We start from the raw sequence: 19,315 nt of genomic DNA, 5'->3' as shown, positions 1-19,315 counted from the left end.
AGAAGACCCTTCTACCTTAAATTCTTTTAGGCAACGTGGCAGAAGGTCAAATGTTCTTCCAGGCTCTTCTGAACTTCGATTGTCTTCAGCTCAAAATAATCCACATACCAGAGTGGTGTATCTTGAGGCAGCCTGCCCTGAAACCCATCAAAGGTTTGTGGTAACCCCACCTCAATGAAGTCTATTGGTGCCATTTTTCCAACATCATTTGATCATTTTGCATCTTAGCCTCACATTGTATTAATTCTTACATTTTTCTTACAATTCTTACAATTCTTATATTTCAAACTTCTTCATTATTATTAATTTGTTTTGGTGATCTGTGATCAGTGATTTTTGATGTTAGTACTGTAATTGTTTTGGGTTGCCATGAACTGTAAGACAGTAAACTTAATTGATAAATGTTGTATGTGTTTTGACTGCTCCACTGATGGGCCATTCCCCCATCTCTCTCCCTCTCCTCAGGCCTCTCTATTCCCTGAAACACAACAATATTGAAATTAGGCCAATTAACAACCCTATGATGGTCTCTAAGTGTTCAAGTGAAAGGAAATGTCACACATCTCTCACTTTAAGTCAAGAGCTAGAAATGATTGAGCTTAGTGAGGAAGGCATGTCAAAAGCCTAGAGAGGTCAAAGGCTAGGCCTCTTGCAACAAAGAGTTAGCCAAACTGTGAATGCAAAGGAAAAGTTCTGAAGTAAATTAAAAGTGCTCCTCCAGTGAACACATGAACGATAAGAAAGTGAAACAGCTTTATTGCTGATAAGGAGAAAGTTTTACTGGTCTGGATAGAAGATCAGACCAGTCACAAAATTCCCTTAAACCAAAGCCTATTCCAGAGCAAGGCCCTAAGTCTCTTCAATTCTATGAAGCCTGACAAAGGTGAGGAAGCTGCCAAAGAAAAGGTTGAAGCTAGCAGAAGTTGATTCATGAGGTTTAAGGTAAGAAACTGTCTTCATAACATAAAGGTGAAGGTGAAGCAGCAAGTGCTGATGTAGAAGCTGCAGCAACTTATCCAGAAGATCTAGATAAGATCACTAATGAAGGTGGCTACTTTAAACAAGAGATTTTCAAAGTAGATGAAACAGCTTTATTTTGGGAGAAGATGTCATCTAGGACTCTCATAGCTAGAGAGGAGAAGTCAATGTCTGGCTTCAAAGCTTCAAAGGACAGGCTGACTTGCTTGTTAGGGGCTATTGCAGCTGCTGACTTGAAGTTGAAGCCAATGCTCACTTACCATTCTGAAAATCCTGGGCTCTTAATAATTGTGCTAAATCTATTCTGCCTGTGCTCTATAAATGGAACAACAAAGCCTGGATGACAGCACATGTGTTTACATCATGGTTTACTGAATATTTTACACCCACACAGTTGAGACTTAGAGCTCAAAAAAAAGATTCCTTTCAAAATATTGCTCCTGGGGCTGGCCCGGTGGCATAGCACTTAAGTTTGCATGCTCCGTTGTGGCTGCCCTGGGTTCCGAGGTTCGGATCCCATGCTTGCATCGATGCACCACTTGTTAAGCCGTGATGTGGCAGCATCCCATATAAAGTAGAGGAAGATGGGCATGGATGTTAGCCTAGGGCCAATCTTCCTCAGCAAAAAGAGGAGGATTGGCATCGGATGTTAGCTCAGGGCTAATCCTCCTCCCCACCCCCCAAAAAAGTATTCCTCCTCATTGACAGCGCACCTGGTCGCCCAAGAGCTCTGATGCAGATGTAAAATGAGATTGATGTTGTTTTCACTCCTGCTAGCATAACATCCATTCTGCAGGATCTGGGCAGCATTTTTGATCATGGATCAAGGAGTAATTTTGACTTTCAAGTCTTATTATTTAAGAAATATATTTCATAAGGCCATAGCTGCCACAGATAGTGATTCCTCTGATGGATCTGGGCAAAGTAATTTGAAAACTTTCTGGAAAGTATTCACCATTCTAGATGCCATTAAGAACATTCGAGATTCATGGGAAGAGGTCAAAATATCAGCATTAATAGGAGTTTGGAAGAAATTGATTCAACTCTCATGGATGACTTTGAGGGGTTCAAGGCTTCAGTGGAGAAGGAACTGCAGATGTGGTAGAAATAACAAGAGAACTAGAATTAGAAGTGGAGCCTGAAGATGTGATGAATTGCTGCAGTCTCATGATAAAACTTTAATGGATGAGGAGTTGCTTCTTATGGATGGAAGAAGAAAGTGGTTTATTGAGATGGAATCTACTCCTCGTGAAGATGCTGTGGAGATGTGGAAATGGCAACTAAGCATTCACAATATTACATAAACTTAGTTGATAAAGCAGTGACAGGGTTTGAGAGGACTGACTCCAATTTTGAAAGAAGTTCTACTGTGAGTAAATGCTATCAAACAGCATCACATGCTACAGGGAATTGTTCAAGAAAGGAAGAGTCAGTCGATGCAGGAAACTTCACTGTCTTATTTTAAGAAATTCCCATACCCATCCCAACTTTCAGCAACCACCACTGTGATCAATCAGTAGCAATCAACACGGAGGCAAACCCTCCACCAGCAAAAAGTTTACAACTTGCTGAAGGTTCAGATGATGGTTAGCATTTTTTAAACAACAAAGTATTTTTAATTAATGTGTGTACATTCTGTTTTTAGACAAAATGCTACTGTACACTTCATAGACTACAGTATAGTGTAAACATAGCTTTTATATGCACTGGGAAACCAAAAAATTCATGTGGCTCACTTCGTTGTGATATTCATTTTCTTGCAGTGGTCTGGAACCGAACCCCAATATCCCCCAGGTTTGTCTGTATAGTTTCAGCTTTTAGATTTAGGTCTCTGATCCATTTTGAGTTAATTTTTGTATGAGGTGTGAGGTAGGAGTCTGACTTCATTCATCTGCATGTGGATATCCAGTTGTTGCAGCACAGTGTGTTGAAAAGACTATTGTTTCCCCATTGAATTGTTTTGGCACTCTTGTCAAAAATAAATTGATCATCAAGAGAATGAGAAGACAAGGCATAGACTAGGAGAAAATATGTGTAAAAGACATATCTGATAAAAGATTCTTATCTAGAATGTAGAAATAATTCTTTTTTTATTTTCAATTTCTGTGTAGGCTACATCATGTTCACCCTCAAAGTCTAATTTCAATACATCACCACACACATGTGCATAATCCACCCTTTTGTACTCCTCCCTCCCCCATCCCCTCTGGTAACCAACAATACAGTCTCTCTCTCTGTATGATTGTTTATCGTTGTTATCTTCTAGTTATGATTGAGATCATATGGTTATTTGACTTTGTCCCTCTGACTTATTTCGCTTGGTATAACACTCTCAAGGCTCAAGGTCCATCCATGTTGTCACAAATGGCTGGATTTCAACATTACTTATGGCTGAGTAGTATTCCATTGTGTATATATACAACATCTTCTTTATCCATTCATCCCTTGATGGGCACTTAGGATGCTGCTAAGTCTTGGCTATTATGAGAAATGTTGCAATGAACACAGGGTACATGTATCTTTACACATTTGTGTTTTCATGTTCTTTGGATAAATACCCAGCAGTGGAATAGCTGGATCATATGGTAGTTCTATCCTTAATTTTTTGAGGAATCTCTATACTGTTTTCCACAGCGGCTGCACCAGTTTTCACTCCCACCAGCAATGTATGAGAGTTCCCTTCTCTCCACATCCTCTCCAATACTTGTTGTTTCCTGCTTTGTTAATTATAGCCATTCTGATGGGAGTGAGGTGATATCTCATTGTAGTTTTGATTTTCATTTCCCTGATAGTTAATGATGTTGAACATCTTTTCATGTGCCTATTGACCTTTTGCATATCTTCTTTGGAGAAATTTATGATCACATCTTTTGCCTATTTTTTAACTAGATTGTTAGTTTTTTTGTTGTTGAGATATATGAGTTCTTTTTGTATTTTACATATTAGCCCCTTATCAGACATATGGTTTGCAAATATTTTCTCCCAATTGTTAGGTTGTCTTTTTGTTTTGTTGATGGTTTCCTTTGCTGTGCAGAAGGTTTTTTGTCTGTTGTGGTCCCATTTGATTATTTTTTTCTATTGTTGCCCTTGCCTGGTCAGACATGGTACTTGAAAATATGCTTCAATGACCAATGTCAAAGAGCATACTGCCTATGTTTTCTTCATGGTTTCAGGTCTTAAATTCAAATCTTTAATCCCTTTTGAGTTAATTTTTGGGTATGGTGTAAGATAATGGTCCACTTTCATTCTTTTGCATGTGGCTGTCCAGTTTTCCCAACACCATTTATTGAAAAGACTTTCCTTTCTCCATTGTATGTTGTTGGCTCCTTTGTTGACAATTAGCTGTCCATAGACGTGTGGTTTTATTTCTGGACTCTCAATTCTCTTCCATTGCTCTGTGTGTCTGTTTTTGTGCCAGTACAATGCTATTTTGGTTACTATAGCTTAGTAGTATATTTTGAAATCAGGGATTATGTGAAATCAGTGATACCTCCAGCTTTGTTCTTTTTTCTCAGGATTCCTTTGGCTATTTGAAGTCTTTTGTTGTTTCGTATAAATGTTAGGATTCTTTGTTCTATTTCTGTGAAAAATGTTGTTGTAACTTTGATAGGGATTGCATTGAATCTGTAGATTGCTTTAGGAAGTACAGACTTTTTAACTCTGTTATTTCTTCCAATCCAAGAGCATGGAATATCTTACCATTTCTTGTGTCTTCAATTTCTTTCAAAAATGTTTTGTTGTTTTCAGTGTATAGATCTTTCACCTCTTCAGTTAAGTTTATTCCTAGGTATTTTATGCTTTTAGTTGCAATTGTAAATGAGATTGTATTCTTAATGTCTCTTTCTACTACATTGTTGTCAGTGTATAGAAACGCAACTGATTTTTGTATGTTAATTTTTTATCCTGCAACTTTACAGTATTCATTCATTATTTCTAAAAGTTTTTTGGGACATTCTTTAGAGTTTTCTATATACAAAATAACGTCATCTGTGAATAAATAGTGACAGTTTCATTTCTTCCTTTCCAATTTGGATCCCCTTTTTTTCTTTTTCTCACCTGATTGCTCTGGCTAGGTCTTCCAATACTATGTTAAATAAGAGTGGTGAAAGTGGGCATCCTTGTCTGGTTCCTGATCTTAGAGAGATAGCTTTCAGTTTTTCTCCATTGAGAATGATATTAGCTGTGAGTTTGTCACATATGGCCTTTATTATGTTGAGGTACTTTCCTTCTATACCCATTTTATTCAGAGTTTTTATCATAAATGGATGCTGTATCTTGTCAAATGCTTTCTCTGCATCTATTGAGATGATCATGTGATTTTTATTCTTCATTTTCTTAATGTGGTGTATCACATTGATTGATTTGCAGATGTTAAACCATCCCTGTGCCCCTGAAATAAATTCCACTTGATCATAGTGTATGATCCTTTCAATATATTGTTGTATTCAATTTGCTAGTATTTTGTTGAGGATTTTTGCATCAATGTTCATCAGTGATATTGGCCTGTAATTTTCTTTTTTTTGTGTTGTCCTTGTCTAGTTTTGGTATCAAGGTAATGGCTTCATAGAATGAGTTAGGAAGCTTCCCCTCCTCTTTAACTTTTTGGAAGAATTTGAGAAGTAGAGGTATTAATTCTTCTTTGAATGTTTGATAGAATTCACCAGGGAAGCAAACTCGTCCTAGACTTTTATTTTTTGGGAGGTTTTTGATGACTGTTTCAATCTCCTTACTGGTGATTTGTCTGTTTAAATACTCTACTTCTTCTTGATTCAGTTTTGGAAGGTTTTATGAGTCTAAGAATTTATCCATTTCTTCTAGATTATCCAATTTGTTGGCATATAGCTTTTTGTAGTAGTCTCTTATAATCTTTTGTATTTCTGAGGTGTCTGTTGTAATTTCTCCTCTTTCATTGCTGATTTTATTTATTTGAGGCTTCGGTCTTTTTTCTTAGTGAGTCTAGCTAAAGGTTTGTCAATTTTGTTTATCTTTTCAAAGAACCAGCTCTTCGCTTCATTTATTTTTTCCATTTTCTTTTTTAGTCTCTATTTCATGTATTTCTGCTCTGATTTTTATTATTTCCTTCCTTCTGCTGATTTGGGGCTTTGTTTGTTCTTGTTTTTCCACTTCTTTTTAGGTGCGCTGTTAGATTGCTTATTTGAGATTGTTCTTGTTTGTTGAAGTAGTCCTGAATTGCTATAAACTTCTCTCTTAGAACTGCTTTTGCTGTATCCCATAAATTTGGCATGTTGTATTTTCATTTTCACTTGTCTCCAGGTATTTTTTAATTTCTCCTTTGATTTCTTCAATGACCCAGTCATTGTTCAGTAGCATTTTGTTTAATCTCCACAAATTTGTGTCTTTTCTGATTTTCTTCCTGTAGTTGATTTCTAGCTTCATACCATTGTGGTCAGAAAAAACGCTTGGTATTATTTCAATCTTCTTAAATTTATTGAGACTTGTTTTGTGGCCTAATATGTGATCAATCTTGATCCATGTTCCATGTAAATTTGAGAAGAATGTGTATTCCGTGGTTTTTGGATGGAATGTTCTGTATACATCTACTAAGTCCATCTGGTCTAAAGTGTCATTTAAGGCCAATGTTTCCTTTTGGATCTTCTGTTTGGATGATCTATCCATTGGTGTAACTGGGATGTTAAATTCCTCTACTATTATTGTGTTACTGTCTATTTCTCCTTTTATGTCTGTTAATTATTGCTTTATATATTTAGGTGTTCCTATGTTGGGTGCATAGATATTTACAAGTGCTATATCTTCTTGTTGGATTATTCCATTTATCATTATGTAGTGCTCTTGTCTCTCAATACAGTTTTTGTTTTAAAGTCTATTTTGTCTGATATGTGTATTGCTACCCCAGCTTTCTTTTCATTCCCATTTGTGTGGAATATCTTTTTCCATGCCTTCACTTTCAGTTTGTGAGTGTCTTTAGGTCTGAAGTGTGTCTCTTGTATGCAGCATATATATGGGTCTTGTTTTTTTATCGAATCAGCCATCCTATGCCTTTTGATTGGAGCATTTAGTCCATTGACATTTAAAGTAGCTATTGATAAGTATGTACTTATTGCCATTTTGTTACTTTTTTTGTGTGAGGAAGATTAGCCCTGAGCTAACATCTGATGCCAATCCTCCTTTTTGTTTTTGCTGAGGAAGATTGGCCCTGGGCTAACATCCATGCCCATCTTCCTCTGCTTTATATGGGATGCTGCCACAGCATGGCTGGACAAGCAGTACATTTGTCCACACCCAGGATCTGAACGTATGAACCCCGGGCCGCTGGAGCAAAGCATGTGAACTTACCTGCTACACTACCAGGCTGGCCTCCAGTTTGTTACTTTTTTTTAATTGATGTTTTAATAGTTTATAATATTGTGAAATTTTTGGTTGTACATTTTTGTTTGTCCATCACCATATACATGTCTCCCTTCACCCCTTGTGCCCACCTCCTACCCCCATTGCCCCTGTAACCACAATACAGTTTTATCTGTCCATGTGTTCGTTTATACTCCACATATGAGTGAGATCATACAGTGTTTGTCTCTCTCTTTCTGGCTTATTTCACTTAACATAATATCTTCCAGTTCCATCCATGTTGTTGCACTTGGGATGATTTTGTGTTTTTTATGGCTGAGTAGTATTCCATTGTATATATATACCACATCTTCTTGATCCAATCATCCATCGAGGGACACTTGGGTTGCTTCTACTTCTTGGCTATAGTGAATAATACTGCAATGAACATAGGGATGCATAAGCCTCTTTGGATTGTTGATTTCAGGTTTATTGGATAGAGTCACAGTAGTGGGATAGCTGGATCGTAGGGTATATCTATTTTTAATTTTTTGAGGAGTCTCCATACCATTTTCCATAGAGGCTGCACCAGTTTGCTTTCCCACCAGCTGTGTATGAGGGTTCCTGTTTCTCCCCATCCTCTCCAACATTTGTTGTTTTTTCAGTTTGTTACTTTTTTTCTGGGTGTTTTAGTAGTTCTCTATTCCTTTCTTCTTCTCTTGCTCTCTTCCCTTGTGGTTTGATGGCTTTCTTTAGTATTATGTTTGGGTTCGTTTCTCTTAGTATGTTGTGTATTTATTATAGGTTTCTGGTTTGCGATTACCATGAGGTTCATATATAGTAACCTATGTATATAGCAATCTATATTAAGTTGATGGTCTCTTTAGTTTGACCTCTTTCTAAAAGGTCTACACTTTTACTCTTCTCCTCCAACATTTTATGTTTTTGATATCATATCCAACCTCTTTTTGTGTGTGTTTCCCTTACCCTCTTATCATGGAAATAGGTAATTTTAGTACTTTTGTCTTTTGACCTTTATATTATCTTTATAGTTGTTGATCTACTACCTTTAGTGTATTTTTGCCATTACCTGTGATTTAATTGCTTTTTTAACAAATAATTTTCTTATTCCTATTTGTGGTCTTCTCTTTCCCACTTAAACAATTCCCTTTAGCATTTCTTTTAAGACTGGTTTCTTGGTGATAAACTCCTTAATTTAATTTTTGCTTGCCTGGGAATCTTTTCATCTCTCCTTCCATTCTGAATGATAACCTTGCTGGGTAGAGTATTCTAGTCTATAGGTTTTTTTCCCTTTCAGCACTTTAAATATGTTGTGCCACTCCCTTATAGCCTGTAAGGTTTCTGCTGAGAAGCCAGCTGATAGCCTTATGGAGTTTCCCTTGTATGTCACTTGTTACCTTTCTCTTGCAGCTTTTAGGATTCTCTCTTCATCTTTAATTCTTGACACTTTAATTATAATGTGTCTTGATGTGGGCCTTTGTGGGTTTATCTTGTTTGGTGCTCTCTGTGCTTCCTGTATCTGGATGTCTGTTTCCTTCCTTAGGTTAGGAAAGTTTTCAGCTATTATTTCTTCAAATAGATTCTCTGCCCTTTTGTCTCTCTCTTCTCCTTCTGGGACATCTATAATACAAATGTTAGTGCACTTGATGTTGTCCCAGAGGTCCCTTAGACTATTCTTGTTCTTCTTAATTCTTTGGTCCTTTATCTGTTCAGCTTGGGTGATTTCTTCTACTCTTTCATCCAGCTTGCTGATCCATTCTTCTGTATCATCTACTCTGCTATTGAGTCCCTCTAATGAATCTTTCATTTCCAGTATTGTATTCTTCATTTCTGATTGGTTCTTTTTTATATTTTCTGATTCTTTGTTAACATTCTCACTGAGTTCATCCAATCTTCTTCCAAGATCAGTGAGCATCCTCATGACTTTTTGTTTGAACTCTTTGTCAGGTAGACTGTTTAATTCTGTTTCATTTAGTTCTTTTTCTGGGGTTTTGTGTTATTCCCTTACTTGCAATGTATTCCTTTACCTCCTCATTTTGCCTCTTTCTCTGTGCTTATATCTATGTATTAGGTGGGTCAGCTATATCTCCTGATCTTGGTGAGGTGGCCTTATGTAAGAGATTCCCTATGAGGCCCAGTGGTGTGCTTCCCTCTCATTACCAGTTCCAAATATTCCAGAAGTGACCTGTGTGGGCTATGTGTGTCTTCTGTTGTGGCAGGATTGCTCTTGCTGCAGGTGCCCAGGGAGTCTAGGCTGTCTCCCTAACCAGGTGGTTGTAATGTTCAGCTGCATGTGGCTGCTATGGATGCTTCAGTCACTTTATAGGGTGTGGGGAGCCCCAGTACAGTTGGCTGCAAGGTCTAATAGCACATTCCTGTTGCAGTTTTTCTGTTGAGTAGCCCCGCCAGCATGGCTATCTGCTAGGCTCAGGGGCTTGTAATTGTTGTACAAGGCTCTTGTCAGGTATCTCAGGTTTGCAGCTGAGTGGAGCTGGCCCCAGGCATGGGAGCACCCAATTGTTTCAGGCTTTGGAAGGTGGGGCCAATCTCCTCTGTGGCTATTTGAGCAGCACAAGTCTTCTACAGCTGACAAGCCCCACCACCCTCAGGGCCACACAGACTCTCAACACAAACCTGCCTCGTGTGTGTGCCCGAAACTCCTGAAGTAGACCCAGTCAGCCCACTGCAGAGGCTCCACACACTCCACCGACTCCTCATGCACACCCTGCACCACAGAGGCAGACCCACTCACCCAGCTGCAGAGCATCCAAGCACCCAGCCTATGCAGGCCCACAATTTGCCCAAGGGCTTGCTGTTGGGTGGAGCCCGTCCCTAGGGCAGGCTGCCTGACCTGGCTGAGCTGGATTAAATCAGTGCTCTAGTGGGTGGGGCAGACCCTGGGCTAACAGGCCAGAGGAAGAACTCCAATGGTGTCTGCCAGCATCTGTGTCAGCTTGCCTGTGCTAGGTCACAATAATGGATGTTGCCAATGTCTCAGTCCCTGGAGAGGTCTCACCTCTCACTGAGATGCATCCAGATCCCATCAGGTGAGTCTCTTTTCACCAAAGAACTGTGCAACTTTCTTTCTGGTGAATTTAGGTTGCTTTCCAAAATGAGTGAATTTATGCGTGGGCCCTTTCAGAGCAGGCTTTTTTCCCCTTATGTCTGATAGCTTTTCTGAGAGTATTCCTCATTGTAGTTACTAGCCAGCAAAACCAGACATTATGACACTCATCTCAGTTGTGCTGAGTCCAAAAGATACTTATAGCAGTAATGCTCCCCCACTCAGGTCCCCCACTCCTCCAGAGAAAGCTGTGTACCTTAGCATTGCTCTCAGCTGGCCATGAAGTGCCACAGCTTGTGAAGGTGGCTTTTTTTCTCTCCATAAAGGAACTTCTGCCTCTTCCACCTCAATCAGGACTGTCCCTTGTTGCAGTGGTTCTTTTTATCCAGTTTTCAGTTCTCTCTCAGGGGTAATTGTTCCAATAGTAGTTGTAAATTTGTTGTGTGCATGGGAGGAGGTGAATTCAGAGTCCTCCTACACCACCATCTTGACACCTCACTCTGAAAGAACCCTTAAAAGTCAACAATAAGAAAACCAACAACCCAATAAAAATTGAGCAAAAGATCTGAACAGATACCTCACCAAAGAAGATATACAGTTGGCAAATAAGCCTATGAAAAGATGCTCCACGTCTTATGTCATTACGGAATTACAAATTAAAACAACAATGAGATACCACTGATACTGGCTCAATACAAGGTTGACATAAGGGACGCCATATTGTAGAAAAGACACCATGTAGTAACTTGGAATGACCTATGACTAACTCTGGACTTTATGGCCCCTCCCAGCTGCTATAAGTTGATAACTTTGTTCTTTTGAGTTCCTTAGGAATGTGATGACCCCTGGGCAGAGAGTCTATGCTGATAGCCATCATCAATCACGACTGAAAGATCAGCGTATAGGGCACTGCTCCAGTCTCTGTTGCATATCAAGTAAAACAAAAGACTGCCAGGAACTAAGACCAGATGGTTGCCCCCACCCTGAAACCAGATGCCTCCACCCTGTAATCACATGGATGCCCCCACCCTGGGACCAGCTGCCTCCCCTACTCAGAGACCAGCCCTCTATATAACTGGCCTGTAGTCTTTGTTCTGTAAGATGGTTCTTTGAGACATTAGTTGGCCATCTTCCCCCTTGCTAGCAAGCTGTAAAAAACTGCTCTTTCTTTTCCATCATCTTGCCTCTTGATGATTGGCCATTGTCTTGCAGTGAGCAAATCGTGCCCTTTGTGTGGTAACACCACTACACACCTGTTAGAATGGCAAAAACCAATACACTGACAACACTAAATGTTGCTGAGGATGCAGAGCAACAGGAACACTCACTCATTGCTGGTGGGAATGCAATATGGTACAGCCATTTTAGAAGATAGTTTGGCAGTTTCTAACAAAACTAAACATGCACTTACCACATGATTCAGCAACCACACTCCTTGGTATTTACCCAAATGGGTTGAAAACTTGTGTCTACGTAAGTACCTGAGCATGAGTGTTTACAGCAGCTTTATTCATAATTGCCAAAACTTGGAAGCAACCAAGATGTCCTTCAGTAGGTGAATGGATAAATAAACTGTGGTACATCCAGACAAGAAATATTACTCAGCACTAAAAAGAAAGGAACTATCAAGCCATGAGAAGATGTAAGATGACATAAATGTATATTAGTAAGTGAAAAAGGCCAGTCTGGAAAGGCTACGTATTGTATGATTCAATTCCCAATATATGACATTCTGGAAAGGCAAAACTGTGGAGACAGTGAAAAGATCAGTTTGTTCCCAGGGTTTAGAGGGGAGGGAGGGATGAGTAGGCAGAGCAAGGATGAATTTTAGGGCATACTGTAACAGTGTATACATGTCACTATACATTTGTCATAACCTATGGCATGTAGAACACCAAGAGTGAGTCCTAATGTAAACTGTGGACTTTAGGTGATAATGACATGTCAATGTAGGTTCATCAATTATAACAAATGTACCAATGTAGTGGGGGATGTTGATAGTGGGGGAGATTGTGCAAGTGTAGGGGCTGGGGGTATATGGGAACTCCACCTCCTGATCAATTTTGTTGTGGACCTAAAACTGCTCTAAAAAATAAACTCTATTTTTAAAAAATCAATAGGCCATAAATTTAAACTGGCCATAAAATTTTTAAAATTAATTGCCCATATTTTCAGACTCTCAATTCTATTCCATTGATCCATATGTCTATCTTTACATCAGTAACACACTGTCTTGATTTCTGTAGCTTTGTAGTCAATTTAAAAATCAGAACATGTAAGTCCTCCAACTTTGTTCCTTTTTTTTTGTTTTTTGTGAGGAAGATCAGCCCTGTGCTAACATCTGCCAATCTTCCTCTTCTTTTTGGCTGAGGAAGACTGGTCCTGGGCTAACGTCCATGCCCATCTTCCTCCACTTTATATGGGACGCCGCCACAGCATGGCTTGCCAAGTGGGGTGTCGGTGTGTGCCCAGGATCCAAACCGGTGAACACTGGGCTGCCTCAGCAGATCGCGCGCACTTAACCGCTTGTGCCACTGGGCTGGCCCCCCAACTTTGTTCTTTGTGAAGATTGTTTTGACTATTCTGGGTGCCCTGCATCTCCATATAAATTTTAGAATCAACTTGATAATTTCTGCAGAATAGGCAATTTGGATTTTGTTAGGGATTGCACTGAATCTGCAGACCAATTTGGGGAGTATTGCCATCTTGACAACAATAAGTTTTCCAATCCATGAATGTGAGATATCTTTCCACTTATTTAGGTCTTCTATAACTTTTTTCCAATGATGTTTAGTAGTTTTCAGTGCACAAGTCTTGTATTTCTTTTGTTAAATTAGTTCTAAGTGTGTTCATACATAAATTTATTCTTTTTGATACTATGCAAGCAGAATTGTTTCAATTTCATTTCTGGATAGTTCATCGCTAGTGTATAGAAATACAATAGATTTTTGCATGTTGATCTTGTATCCTGCACCTTCGCTGAAGATGCTTATTAGTTCTAATGTTTTCTGTGTGGATTTCTCACGATTTTCTTTACATAAGATCATGTCATCTGTAGCTAGGGAGTTTTACTTCTTCCTTTTCAATCTGGATTCCTCTTATTTCATTTTCTCATCTAATTGCCATGGTCAGAGCCTCCAGTAAAATGTTGAGTACAGGTGGTGGGAGAGGACACCCTGATGTTGTTCCTGATCAAAGGGAAAGCTTTCAGTCTCTCACCATTGAGTGTAGTAGCCCAGGGTTTATCTTACATGGTCTTCATCAGTTTGAGGGTGGTCCCTTCTGTTCCAGGTTTGTTGACTCTTTTTTCTGTGTCTCTTGAAACGATGATGCAGTTTTGTCCTTTATTCTATTAGAATGGCATATTAAATTGGTTGATTTTCATACGTTAAATCAGTCTTGCATTCCTGGGATAAATCCCGCTTGGTCCTTTTTACATGTTGCTGGATTCGGTTTGCTGGTATTCAGTTGAGCAATTCTGTGTCTATATTCATAAAAGATATTCTTCTGTAGTTTTCTTTTCTTGTGATGTCTTTGTTGGGTTTGGTGTCAGGGTGATCCTGGATTTATAGGATGAGGTCAGAATGTTCTCTCTTCTTCTTCTTGTACTTTTTGGTGCTTTCTCTTCACTGCATCTTCCTGGTGTTGCTCTGTGTAACTGCCCTGCTCACTGTGGTCCAGCACTTGGCCCAGTCACATCCCTGGAAGTTTACAGTTTACTGCATCAACCATGAGTGGCCACAAGTATGCACTGGATGTTGGACCCTGTGAAAGGGAGTGTGGTGACAGCCCCTCTCTGGGTAGATAAGAAGTCAGTGCTCTGAAACCCTGCACACCAGCTCTCAGGTGGTCATCAGTAAGGCCTTGGGGGAGCTCCTGTTATGAAACTGCCCAAGCCTCTTGGTTGGAAATGCATTTTTCTGGATTTTTGTGATGGCATTTCAGAAGAAGGAACATCTGCTCAGTTATGTTTAGGCCACAAGGAGTGAAGTATGGTAGATGTCATCCCTGCAGGAAGTGGGAGCCCATCTGAGAAGTTCCTCAGAACAACATCAGCCAAATATCAGAAGGAGCAAAGGGGCCGGCTAAGGCAGAGTGTTCTAAGTGTCACTGTCATGTCTGGGAGTCACCATCCTGTCATCAGCCCACTGAGGCAGACAGCCTGCAGGTGCCCCTATAATCCTATTCTAAAACCACATATAAACCTGACAATATGGAGAGAGTTCTGGGGGAAGATGATATCTGTTTCGGTTTTGCTTTGCCTGCATGGATTGTCATCATTTTGCTGTAAAGTTAACACCCTGTGACACCAACCTTTCCACTTTCAAAGAATTGGAAGAGCAGAAGAACAAAGACCCCTCACCCCCAGGACTAAATAAGCCTGAGAGTGGTTTGTGATGGTCACTTGATGTGTTTCCCTGTGATGAGGGGACTGGCATGGAGTAGATGCTCAGTCCATGATACTCTCATGGATATCCACATTTGGGGAGCTGCTGTTAGGGTCCCCCAGGTCCTCCAGGCTTGACAGGTGCTCCTGGGCTTGGAGGGGCTGCCACTGGTGTCTGAGGGGCCCTAGGGTGCCCCACGCTGGAGGGCTATAGTCATCCCCAGGAGTCTGCTTCCCTCCTTTTAAGTCATTGCCTGTAGCTAGAAGCTCAGAAGAGCCAGCATGAGTTCTGCCAACTCACAGAACTCTCCCCAAAGCTAGGCACTCCCTTGACAATGGATGAGGGTGGCTTACTGCCATCCGATCATGCCAGATCAGGGACTGCCCAGGACCTCTTAGCCAGATTCATACCCTCATCTTACCAGAGTCTTGCCTGATGCTCGCAGCCCCCACACCTCCCAGTGTTGAGGGGCCTGGATGGTGTCCAGCTGGTAGAGTATGTGTGTTGGGATGAGGGCTCAAGGAGGGTGTCTGCAGCAGTGGAAAGCAGGTGGGCTCCATACCCAACCCCCAGACCTGGACCTTAACCTTCACAAGCCTCCCAAGGCCACCCCAGTGACCTGGGCTAGTCACTTACCTGGTGGCCTGGGCTTCCTCATCAGTGAACCCGAGCATGGTAGTAGGGTTTCCCTAGAACCTGGTAAGCTCTGATCTTGACCGTGTGAGGCGTGGGTAAGGTGGGCTGAGTGCCTGTGGGATTTGGAGGTGCTGCCCAGTTCTGTATATGTCCCCAGGGATGGGGGTGGGCACAGAGTGGTGGCAGCAATAGTGACAGAATGTGAGTGGCAGCAACTCCTGTGGGGACAGACTGAGGCCAGAGAGGAGGTGAAGGTTTGGGTACTGGGGACAGGGGCACAGAGGAAGTAGGTGTGTCAGTGGCATGGTGGTGGCCTGTCAGGGTGCGGGGCCTTGGCTTCAGGCGCATGGCCCAGGGCGCCCCCCACTACTGGCAGAGTACGCTGATACACTAGCCTGGTGGGGCGAGGAGGAGGGTGATGAACGCTCCTATCTGAGGCCAGGTGGCCGCTTCTGCCAGAACACTCCTGTTCCTGGTCCTGGAGGCCTGGCCCAACTGCTGGGAAGTCTCGGGTTTCCACCCCACTCTGGGATCCCAGACCACTGGAGAGGTTCCTAGCTGGGCTCCCTGGGGCTGCCCCTCCCCACCCTCAGAGCCCCTTCCAAAGACACTCAGGTCCAGCTCCACCAGGGCCCCACCCTTGCCTGAGGGGCAGGCAAAAGGGATCTACGTGCTTCCTGTGACCTCCTGCCCACCCTGCTCACAGGCCCTGACTCCTGCCTCATCCAGCCCTGCAGCTGGCCAGTGGTTCAAGGCTTGGGTCCCCAGGGCAGGATCAGAGCAAGGACTGAGGGCTGGTCAGGACCTGGCTGGGCAGCCTCTCACTACCCTCTGGTCCTCGTAGGTGCTGGCAGCCGGCTTGGTGCTCCTCTCAGCTGCCCACCATGGCTTTGGGGCTGTCCAGCACTGCGGGCCTGGTGCGCTTCTGCCAGAAGCTGAACCGGCTGAAGACACTGGTGAAGCCCACCAGGGAGACGGCACTGCAGCGCCTCCTGACCACGCTGCACCTGACCCTGTTAGGTGTGGGTGGCATGGTTGGCTTTGGGCTGTACGTGTTCACAGGCACCGTAGCCAAAGAGATGGATGGTCCTGCGGTGCTTGTGTCCTTCAGCGTGGCTGCTGTGGCCTCCCTGCTGGCAGTCTTATGCTATGCACAGTTGGGGACACATTTGCCTGGCAAGTGCTCTGCCTACCTGTTCATCTATGTGTCCATGGGTGAGCTGTGGGCCTTCCTCGTTGGCTGGAACGTGTTCATCTGGTACCTCATTGGTGGTGCTGCCATGGCCCGCACCTGGCACGGCTATGTGGACACCATCTTCAGCCACCGCATCCATAACTTCACTGTGGCCCTTGTGGGCATCTGGCAGGTGCCCTTCCTGGCCCAGTACCCAGACTTTTTGGCTATGGCATCATACTTTTGGTCTCTGCATTTATCTCTTGAGGAGCCTGCATCACCTCCTGGCTCAACCGCACCTTATCTGCCATTAGCCTGGTTGTCATCCACTTCATCATCATCCCGGGGTTTGTCCTGGCCCGCCCACACAACTGGAGCACTGAGGAGGGTGGCTTTGCGCCCTTTGGCTTCTCCGGCATCATGACAGGTGCTGCCACCTCCTTCTACAGCTTTGTGGGCTTTAGTGTCATTATTACCTCCAGCGAGGAGGCCCAGAACTACCAGCGAGCTGTGCCTATGGCCATCACCATCTCGCTTGGCCTGGTGGCTGGTACCTACATCCTCGTCTCCACTGTGCTCACCCTCATGGTGCCCTGGCACAGCCTGGACACTTACTGAGCACTTGCTGATGCCTTCTATCAGCGGGACTATAGCTGGGCGAGCTTCATCATGGCGGCTGGCTCCATCTGCGGTAAGGGGCCATTCTGGGCAAGGTGGGAGGGGACAGGGAAGTGGGTCCCTGCCCTAAGCCTCTCAGGGGACCCAATTCCATCTGGCCCTGTGTTCCCAGTTGCATCATGGGCCCAGGAAGGGGCTAATGATTAGACTCCACACCCAGGCTTGTTGAGAGGGACCTACTCACCACCCCTCCCAACTGTACATAGAACGTCAGCTCTGGGCATTTGCTTCCAGATCCTTTCCTGGCAGAGGGACTCAGCCCTCAGCAGATTGTCCAGGGGGCCTGTCAACTAAACTGGGGTGTCTCATTCCTTGGTGATGAGGGGGAACAATCCAACACCCCACATCACTGAGGCTCACTCTGAGAGCCCAGACAACCTCATGGCCTCGTTCCCAAGGGGCCACCCCTGCCCTGGCCCCAGCAGCAGCCTGTGGTGGGCCTGTCTACTATGCTGATCAGTCTCCCACTCTCTGCCACAGCCACGACCGGTGTCCTGCACAGAGAATTCATTTATTTGCCACACACAGTCTGTGCCGTGTCTGCTGATGGGCTCTTCTTCTGGGTGTTTGCCCACATGCGCCCCTGGACATAGGTCCCTGTAGTGAGTATCCTGGTGTTCAGGGTCCTCATGGCTTTCCTGGCGTTGCTGCTGGACCTCAAGGCACTGGTGCAGTTCCTATCCTTTGGTGCATTGCTGGTCTACAACTTCATGGCCAGCGGCATCATCGTGCTACGCTTCCAAAAGTCCCCTCCATCCAGTTACCTGGGCCCAGTCAGCCCTGTGGGCACAGAGCAGGCCTCAGCCCCTGAGCCCGGGCAGCTGCGACCAGCCCTGAGCAACAGCGCTAGCAGGACACCTTCCAGGTACTTCCTCCAGCCAACACCCCTCACCCTCAGCCCAGCCAGCTCCCCTCGTCCCTTCCTCCTCTGCCATGGCAGGATGAACCAGGGATCACAGGGTGGGAGAGGCCAGCACTCCATCCCCCTTTTTCTGCATGGTGGTGGGCATTTTTCTCCAGAATCTCTAGAGGCAGAGAAAGGCTCTGTGGACTCCTGAGAAATCAGGCCCTGGGCCACCAGACCTTCCCACAGCCCAGCCCAGCTCTGCCCTTGCCCCCTTAGTTTCCCCTGGTGCCCCTGACTCCAGCCCTGAGCATCCTCCTCAACATCTTCCTCATGCTGCAGCTGAGCCACCTGGTCTGGCTGAGCTTCTCCATCTGGCTGCTGATTGGTGAGTGGCGGCCAGGCTGGGAGCCCAGGTGGGCTGCAAGAGGAGGGCAAGCAGGGCTTCAGGGCTGGGACTGCCCCTCAGGCTTGTGCCACCCTTGCAGGACTCGTGGTGTACTTTGGCTATGGCACCCGACATAGCAAGGGGAACCAGTGGGAGCGGCCAGGGTTGGCTGCCCCACGTGGGAGCCTGGAGGAGATGTTGTAGGCCCTGCAGCCCCCCAGCCAGGCACCAGCCCAAGAGCTGGGCACCACAGAGTAGCCCACCAGTCCATGAGGACCACTTGGGGCCTGCCCACCTGCCCCCACTTCATCAGGGGGCCGGAGGTGCTGGCAGCACATTCTATCCGAGGCAGGTCAGGTTTGCAGGCCTGCCCATGCTGGAAGGTCCTCAGGACCTCAGCCCAGGTGCCAAGCTTCGAGTCCTTGGGCAGGGGCCATGGCCAGCACTGGTGTGGTGGACTCTTTGCCCAGCACCTTCCAGTTTATGACCAACTCCAGCTACCTGGGCAGGTGGAGAAGAGCAGACACGGAAGAGGCCTGCAGCCCCAGGGATCCACAATAATAACTGCTGGGCCAGCTGCATGGCCTGTTGCTGTGTCCACCTGGCATTCTTTGTGGCACTGAGTCTTCCCCCTTCCCCGGGAACCGAGAGATTTTCCCCAATCCACGGCAAAGATGCCGAGGTTCTGTTAGGGGGGTTCATCCAGGACAGAGAGAGCCCCGAGTGAGGGACATGGCCAGGTCTGGCTCCTGGGGCCCTGCCCTCAGGCCAGTGCCCTCTGCCCAGCTCAGAGGGGACCTACACACCCGGTACAGAGGAGTCCCTGAGAAGGTATGGT

The 19,315-nt window shown here is 44.3% G+C and overlaps 1 pseudogene; it reads left to right on the top strand.

Moving 5' to 3' along the window:
• Positions 1-18,810, top strand: part of LOC131398595 (cationic amino acid transporter 4-like) — a 33,422-nt pseudogene extending 14,612 nt beyond the window's left edge.
• Positions 18,811-19,315: the final 505 nt, after the last annotated feature.

The sequence above is a fragment of the Diceros bicornis genome, chromosome 35 (genome assembly GCF_020826845.1).
Source record: "Diceros bicornis minor isolate mBicDic1 chromosome 35, mDicBic1.mat.cur, whole genome shotgun sequence".
Lineage (NCBI taxonomy): Eukaryota > Metazoa > Chordata > Mammalia > Perissodactyla > Rhinocerotidae > Diceros > Diceros bicornis.
This window is presented reverse-complemented; position numbering and strand designations above follow the sequence as displayed.